The sequence below is a fragment of the Labrus mixtus genome, unplaced genomic scaffold (genome assembly GCF_963584025.1).
Source record: "Labrus mixtus unplaced genomic scaffold, fLabMix1.1 SCAFFOLD_93, whole genome shotgun sequence".
NCBI classification, from domain to species: domain Eukaryota; kingdom Metazoa; phylum Chordata; class Actinopteri; order Labriformes; family Labridae; genus Labrus; species Labrus mixtus.
In genome coordinates, this window is record NW_026870365.1 from 70,001 (window position 1) to 75,000 (window position 5,000).

Below are 5,000 nucleotides of genomic sequence, written 5' to 3' on the forward strand. Positions count from 1 at the left end.
TCAAGGGCATGACATCTTTAAAAGGGCCCTTTCTGCAAACAATATTGGCTTACAGCCAGAACACCCTGAACACGCCCGATCTCGTCCGATCTCGGAAGCTAAGCAGGGTCGGGCATGGTTCGTACTTCCATCGGTGACCGCCTGGGAATACCAGGTGCTGTAAGCTTTTGCATTTTTTTGATCATATGTTTTTTTTTTATCATATAGAGACATATTCACATGTCCAAAAATTCAGCCAGAATCAAGGGCATGACATCTTTAAAAGGCCCCTTTCTGCACACAATAATGGCTTACAGCCATGCCACCCTGAACACGCCCGTTCTCGTCCGATCTCGGAAGCTAAGCAGGGTCGGGCCTGGTTAGTTCTTGGATGGGAGACCGCCTGGAAATACCAGGTGCTGTAAGCTTTTTCATTTTTTTGATCATGTGTTTTTTTTTTTGTCATATAGAGACATATTCACATGTCCAAAAATTCAGCCAGAATCAAGGGCATGACATCTTTAAAAGGCCCCTTTCTGCACACAGTAATGGCTTACGGCCAAACCACCCTGAACTCGTCCGATCTCGGAAGCTAGGCAGGGTCGGGCCTGGTTACTACTTGGATGGGAGACCGCCTGGGAATACCAGGTGCTGTAACCTTTTTCATTTTTTTGATCATATGTTTTTTTTTATCATAGAGAGACATATTCACATGTCCAAAAATTCAGCCAGAATCAAGGGCATGACATCTTTAAAAGGCCCCTGTCTGCACACAATAATGGCTTACGGCCATACCACCCTGAACAAGCCCGATCTCGTCCGATCTCGGAAGCTAAGCAGGGTCGGGCCTGGTTAGTACTTGGATGGTAGACCGCCTGGGAATACCAGGTGCCGTAAGCTTTTTCATTTTTTTGATCATATGTTTTTTTTTTTATCATATAGAGACATATTCACATGTCCAAAAATTCAGCCAGAATCAAGGGCATGACATCTTTAAAAGGCCCTTTTCTGCACACAATAATGGCTTACGGCCATAGCACCCTGATCTCATCCGATCTCGGAAGCTAAGCTTGGTCGGGCCTGGTTAGTACTTGGATGGGAGACCGCCTGGGAATACCAGGTGCTGTAAGATTTTTCATTTTTTTGATCATATGTTTTTTTTTATCATATAGAGACATATTCACATGTCCAAAAATTCAGCCAGAATCAAGGGCATGACATCTTTAAAAGGCCCCTGTCTGCACACAATAATGCCTTACGGCCATACCACCCTTAACACGCCCGATCTCGTCCGATCTCGGAAGCTAAGCAGGGTCGTGCCTGGTTAGTACTTGGATGGGAGACCGCCTGGGAATACCAGGTGCTGTAAGCCTTTTCATTTTTTTGATCATATGTTTTTTTTTTATCATAGAAAGACATATTCACATGTCCAAAAATTCAGCCAGAATCAAGGGCATGACATCTTTAAAAGGCCCCTTTCTGCACACAATAATGGCTTACGGCCATACCACCCTGAACTCGTCAGATCTCCGAAGCTAAGCAGGGTCGGTCCTGGTTAGTACTTGGATGGGAGACCGCCTGGGAATACCAGGTGCTATAAGCTTTTTCATTTTTTTGATCATATGTTTTTTTTGTATCATATAGAGACATATTCACATGTCCAAAAATTCAGCCAGAATCAAGGGCATGACATCTTTAAAAGGCCCCTTTCTGCACACAATAATGGCTTACGGCCATACCACCCGGAACTCGTCAGATCTCCGAAGCTAGGCAGGGTCGGTCCTGGTTAGTACTTGGATGGGAGACCGCCTGGGAATACCAGGTGCTATAAGCTTTTTCATTTTTTTGATCATATGTTTTTTTTGTATCATGTAGAGACATATTCACATGTCCGAAAATTCAGCCAGAATCAAGGGCATGACATCTTTAAAAGGCCCCTTTCTGCACACAATAATGGCTTACGGCCATACCACCCTGAACTCGTCAGATCTCCGAAGCTAGGCAGGGTCGGTCCTGGTTAGTACTTCGATGGGAGACCGCCTGGGAATACCAGGTGCTGTAAGCTTTTTCATTTTTTTGATCATATGTTTTTTTTGTATCATATAGAGACATATTCACATGTCCAAAAATTCAGCCAGAATCAAGGGCATGACATCTTTAAAAGACCCCTTTCTGCACACAATAATGGCTTACGGCCATACCACCCTGAATTCGTCTGATCTTGGAAGCTAAGCAGGGTCGGGCCTGGTTAGTAATTGGCTGGGAGAACGCCTGGGAATACCAGGTGCTGTAAGGTATTTCATTTTTTTGATCATATGTTTTTTTTTTATCATATAGAGACATATTCACATGTCCAAAAATTCAGCCAGAATCAAGGGCATGACATCTTTAAAAGGCCCTTTTCTGCACACAGTAATGGCTTACGGCCATACCACCCTGAATTCGTCTGATCTTGGAAGCTAAGCAGGTTCGGGCATGGATAGTACTTTGATGGGAGACCGCCTAGGAATACCAGGTGCTGTAAGCTTTTTCATTTTTTTGATCATATGTTTTTTTTTTATCATATAGAGACATATTCACATGTCCAAAAATTCAACCAGAATCAAGGGCATGACATCTTTAAAAGGCCCCTTTCTGCACACAATAATGGCTTACAGCCATACCACCCTGAACACGCCCGATCTCGTCCGATCTCGGAAGCTAAGCAGGGTCGGGCCTGGTTAGTACTTGGATGGGAGACCGCCTGGGAATACCAGGTGCTGTAAGCTTCTTCATTTTTTTGATCATATGTTTTTTTTTTATCATATAGAGACATATTCACATGTCCAAAAATTCAGCCAGAATCAATAATATTGGGGAGCATTTGCTCCCCCACATTATGGCAGAGGGCATGACATCTTTAAAAGGCCCCTTTCTGCACACAATAATGGCTTACGGCCATACCACCCTGAACAAGCCCGATCTCGTCCGATCTCGGAAGCTAAGCAGGGTCGGGCCTGGTTAGTACTTGGATGGGAGACCGCCTGGGAATACCAGGTGCTGTAAGCTTTTTCATTTTTTTGATGATATGTTTTTTTTTTATCATATAGAGACATATTCACATGTCCAAAAATTCAGCCAGAATCAAGGGCATGACATCTTTAAAAGGCCCCTTTCTGAACACAATAATGACTTACGGCCATACCACCCTGAACATGCCCGATCTCGGAAGCAAAGCAGGGTCGGGCCTGGTTAGTACTTGGATGGGAGACCGCCTGTGAATACCAGGTGCTGTAAGCTTTTTCATTTTTTTCATCATATGTTTTTTTTTTATCATATAGAGACATATACACATGTCCAAAAATTCAGCCAGAATCAAGGGCATGACATCTTTAAAAGGCCCTTTTCTGTACACAATAATGGCTTACAGCCATACCACCCTGAACTCGTCCGATCTCGGAAGCTAAGCAGGGTCGGGCCTGGTTATTACTTGGATGGGAGACCGCCTGGGAATGCCAGGTGCTATAAGCTTTTTCATTTTTTTGATCATATGTTTTTTTTTTATCACATAGAGACATATTCACATGTCCAAAAATTCAGCCAGAATCAAGGGCATGACATCTTTAAAAGGGCCCTTTCTGCAAACAATATTGGCTTACAGCCAGAACACCCTGAACACGCCCGATCTCGTCCGATCTCGGAAGCTAAGCAGGGTCGGGCATGGTTAGTACTTCCATCGGTGACCGCCTGGGAATACCAGGTGCTGTAAGCTTTTGCATTTTTTTGATCATATGTTTTTTTTTTATCATATAGAGACATATTCACATGTCCAAAAATTCAGCCAGAATCAAGGGCATGACATCTTTAAAAGGCCCCTTTCTGCACACAATAATGGCTTACAGCCATGCCACCCTGAACACGCCCGTTCTCGTCCGATCTCGGAAGCTAAGCAGGGTCGGGCCTGGTTAGTTCTTGGATGGGAGACCGCCTGGAAATACCAGGTGCTGTAAGCTTTTTCATTTTTTTGATCATGTGTTTTTTTTTTTGTCATATAGAGACATATTCACATGTCCAAAAATTCAGCCAGAATCAAGGGCATGACATCTTTAAAAGGCCCCTTTCTGCACACAGTAATGGCTTACGGCCAAACCACCCTGAACTCATCCGATCTCGGAAGCTAGGCAGGGTTGGGCCTGGTTACTACTTGGATGGGAGACCGCCTGGGAATACCAGGTGCTGTAAGCTTTTTCATTTTTTTGATCATATGTTTTTTTTTTATCATATAGAGACATATTCACATGTCCAAAAATTCAGCCAGAATCAAGGGCATGACATCTTTAAAAGGCCCCTTTCTGCACACAGTAATGGCTTACGGCCAAACCACCCTGAACTTGTCCGATCTCGGAAGCTAGGCAGGGTCGGGCCTGGTTACTACTTGGATGGGAGACCGCCTGGGAATACCAGGTGCTGTAACCTTTTTCATTTTTTTGATCATATGTTTTTTTTTATCATAGAGAGACATATTCACATGTCCAAAAATTCAGCCAGAATCAAGGGCATGACATCTTTAAAAGGCCCCTGTCTGCACACAATAATGGCTTACGGCCATACCACCCTGAACAAGCCCGATCTCGTCCGATCTCGGAAGCTAAGCAGGGTCGGGCCTGGTTAGTACTTGGATGGTAGACCGCCTGGGAATACCAGGTGCCGTAAGCTTTTTCATTTTTTTGATCATATGTTTTTTTTTTTATCATATAGAGACATATTCACATGTCCAAAAATTCAGCCAGAATCAAGGGCATGACATCTTTAAAAGGCCCTTTTCTGCACACAATAATGGCTTACGGCCATAGCACCCTGATCTCATCCGATCTCGGAAGCTAAGCTTGGTCGGGCCTGGTTAGTACTTGGATGGGAGACCGCCTGGGAATACCAGGTGCTGTAAGATTTTTCATTTTTTTGATCATATGTTTTTTTTTATCATATAGAGACATATTCACATGTCCAAAAATTCAGCCAGAATCAAGGGCATGACATCTTTA

The 5,000-nt window shown here is 43.7% G+C and overlaps 7 non-coding genes and 13 pseudogenes across 7 annotated transcripts; all 20 read left to right on the forward strand.

The window, feature by feature from the left end:
* Positions 1 to 47: 47 nt before the first annotated feature.
* On the forward strand, positions 48 to 166 carry LOC132971629 (5S ribosomal RNA; annotated as a pseudogene).
* Positions 167 to 288: 122 nt separating this feature from the next.
* On the forward strand, positions 289 to 407 carry LOC132971514 (5S ribosomal RNA). The gene has a single exon (XR_009672717.1). It is a non-coding gene; the product is annotated as a 5S ribosomal RNA (ribosomal RNA).
* Positions 408 to 530: 123 nt separating this feature from the next.
* On the forward strand, positions 531 to 639 carry LOC132971783 (5S ribosomal RNA; annotated as a pseudogene).
* Positions 640 to 760: 121 nt separating this feature from the next.
* On the forward strand, positions 761 to 879 carry LOC132971814 (5S ribosomal RNA). The gene has a single exon (XR_009672782.1). It is a non-coding gene; the product is annotated as a 5S ribosomal RNA (ribosomal RNA).
* Positions 880 to 1,002: 123 nt separating this feature from the next.
* LOC132971767 (5S ribosomal RNA) lies at positions 1,003 to 1,111 on the forward strand (annotated as a pseudogene).
* A 121-nt stretch (positions 1,112 to 1,232) lies between these two features.
* On the forward strand, positions 1,233 to 1,351 carry LOC132971465 (5S ribosomal RNA). The gene has a single exon (XR_009672667.1). It is a non-coding gene; the product is annotated as a 5S ribosomal RNA (ribosomal RNA).
* A 122-nt stretch (positions 1,352 to 1,473) lies between these two features.
* On the forward strand, positions 1,474 to 1,582 carry LOC132971718 (5S ribosomal RNA; annotated as a pseudogene).
* A 122-nt stretch (positions 1,583 to 1,704) lies between these two features.
* Positions 1,705 to 1,813, forward strand: LOC132971810 (5S ribosomal RNA; annotated as a pseudogene).
* Positions 1,814 to 1,935: 122 nt separating this feature from the next.
* LOC132971742 (5S ribosomal RNA) lies at positions 1,936 to 2,044 on the forward strand (annotated as a pseudogene).
* Positions 2,045 to 2,397: 353 nt separating this feature from the next.
* On the forward strand, positions 2,398 to 2,506 carry LOC132971805 (5S ribosomal RNA; annotated as a pseudogene).
* A 122-nt stretch (positions 2,507 to 2,628) lies between these two features.
* Positions 2,629 to 2,747, forward strand: LOC132971678 (5S ribosomal RNA). Its single transcript, XR_009672769.1, has one exon. It is a non-coding gene; the product is annotated as a 5S ribosomal RNA (ribosomal RNA).
* A 161-nt stretch (positions 2,748 to 2,908) lies between these two features.
* Positions 2,909 to 3,027, forward strand: LOC132971648 (5S ribosomal RNA). The gene has a single exon (XR_009672766.1). It is a non-coding gene; the product is annotated as a 5S ribosomal RNA (ribosomal RNA).
* A 122-nt stretch (positions 3,028 to 3,149) lies between these two features.
* On the forward strand, positions 3,150 to 3,258 carry LOC132971616 (5S ribosomal RNA; annotated as a pseudogene).
* Positions 3,259 to 3,380: 122 nt separating this feature from the next.
* LOC132971721 (5S ribosomal RNA) lies at positions 3,381 to 3,489 on the forward strand (annotated as a pseudogene).
* Positions 3,490 to 3,611: 122 nt separating this feature from the next.
* On the forward strand, positions 3,612 to 3,730 carry LOC132971576 (5S ribosomal RNA; annotated as a pseudogene).
* A 122-nt stretch (positions 3,731 to 3,852) lies between these two features.
* LOC132971515 (5S ribosomal RNA) lies at positions 3,853 to 3,971 on the forward strand. Its single transcript, XR_009672718.1, has one exon. It is a non-coding gene; the product is annotated as a 5S ribosomal RNA (ribosomal RNA).
* A 123-nt stretch (positions 3,972 to 4,094) lies between these two features.
* On the forward strand, positions 4,095 to 4,203 carry LOC132971700 (5S ribosomal RNA; annotated as a pseudogene).
* A 122-nt stretch (positions 4,204 to 4,325) lies between these two features.
* On the forward strand, positions 4,326 to 4,434 carry LOC132971801 (5S ribosomal RNA; annotated as a pseudogene).
* Positions 4,435 to 4,555: 121 nt separating this feature from the next.
* On the forward strand, positions 4,556 to 4,674 carry LOC132971826 (5S ribosomal RNA). The gene has a single exon (XR_009672783.1). It is a non-coding gene; the product is annotated as a 5S ribosomal RNA (ribosomal RNA).
* A 123-nt stretch (positions 4,675 to 4,797) lies between these two features.
* On the forward strand, positions 4,798 to 4,906 carry LOC132971768 (5S ribosomal RNA; annotated as a pseudogene).
* Positions 4,907 to 5,000: the final 94 nt, after the last annotated feature.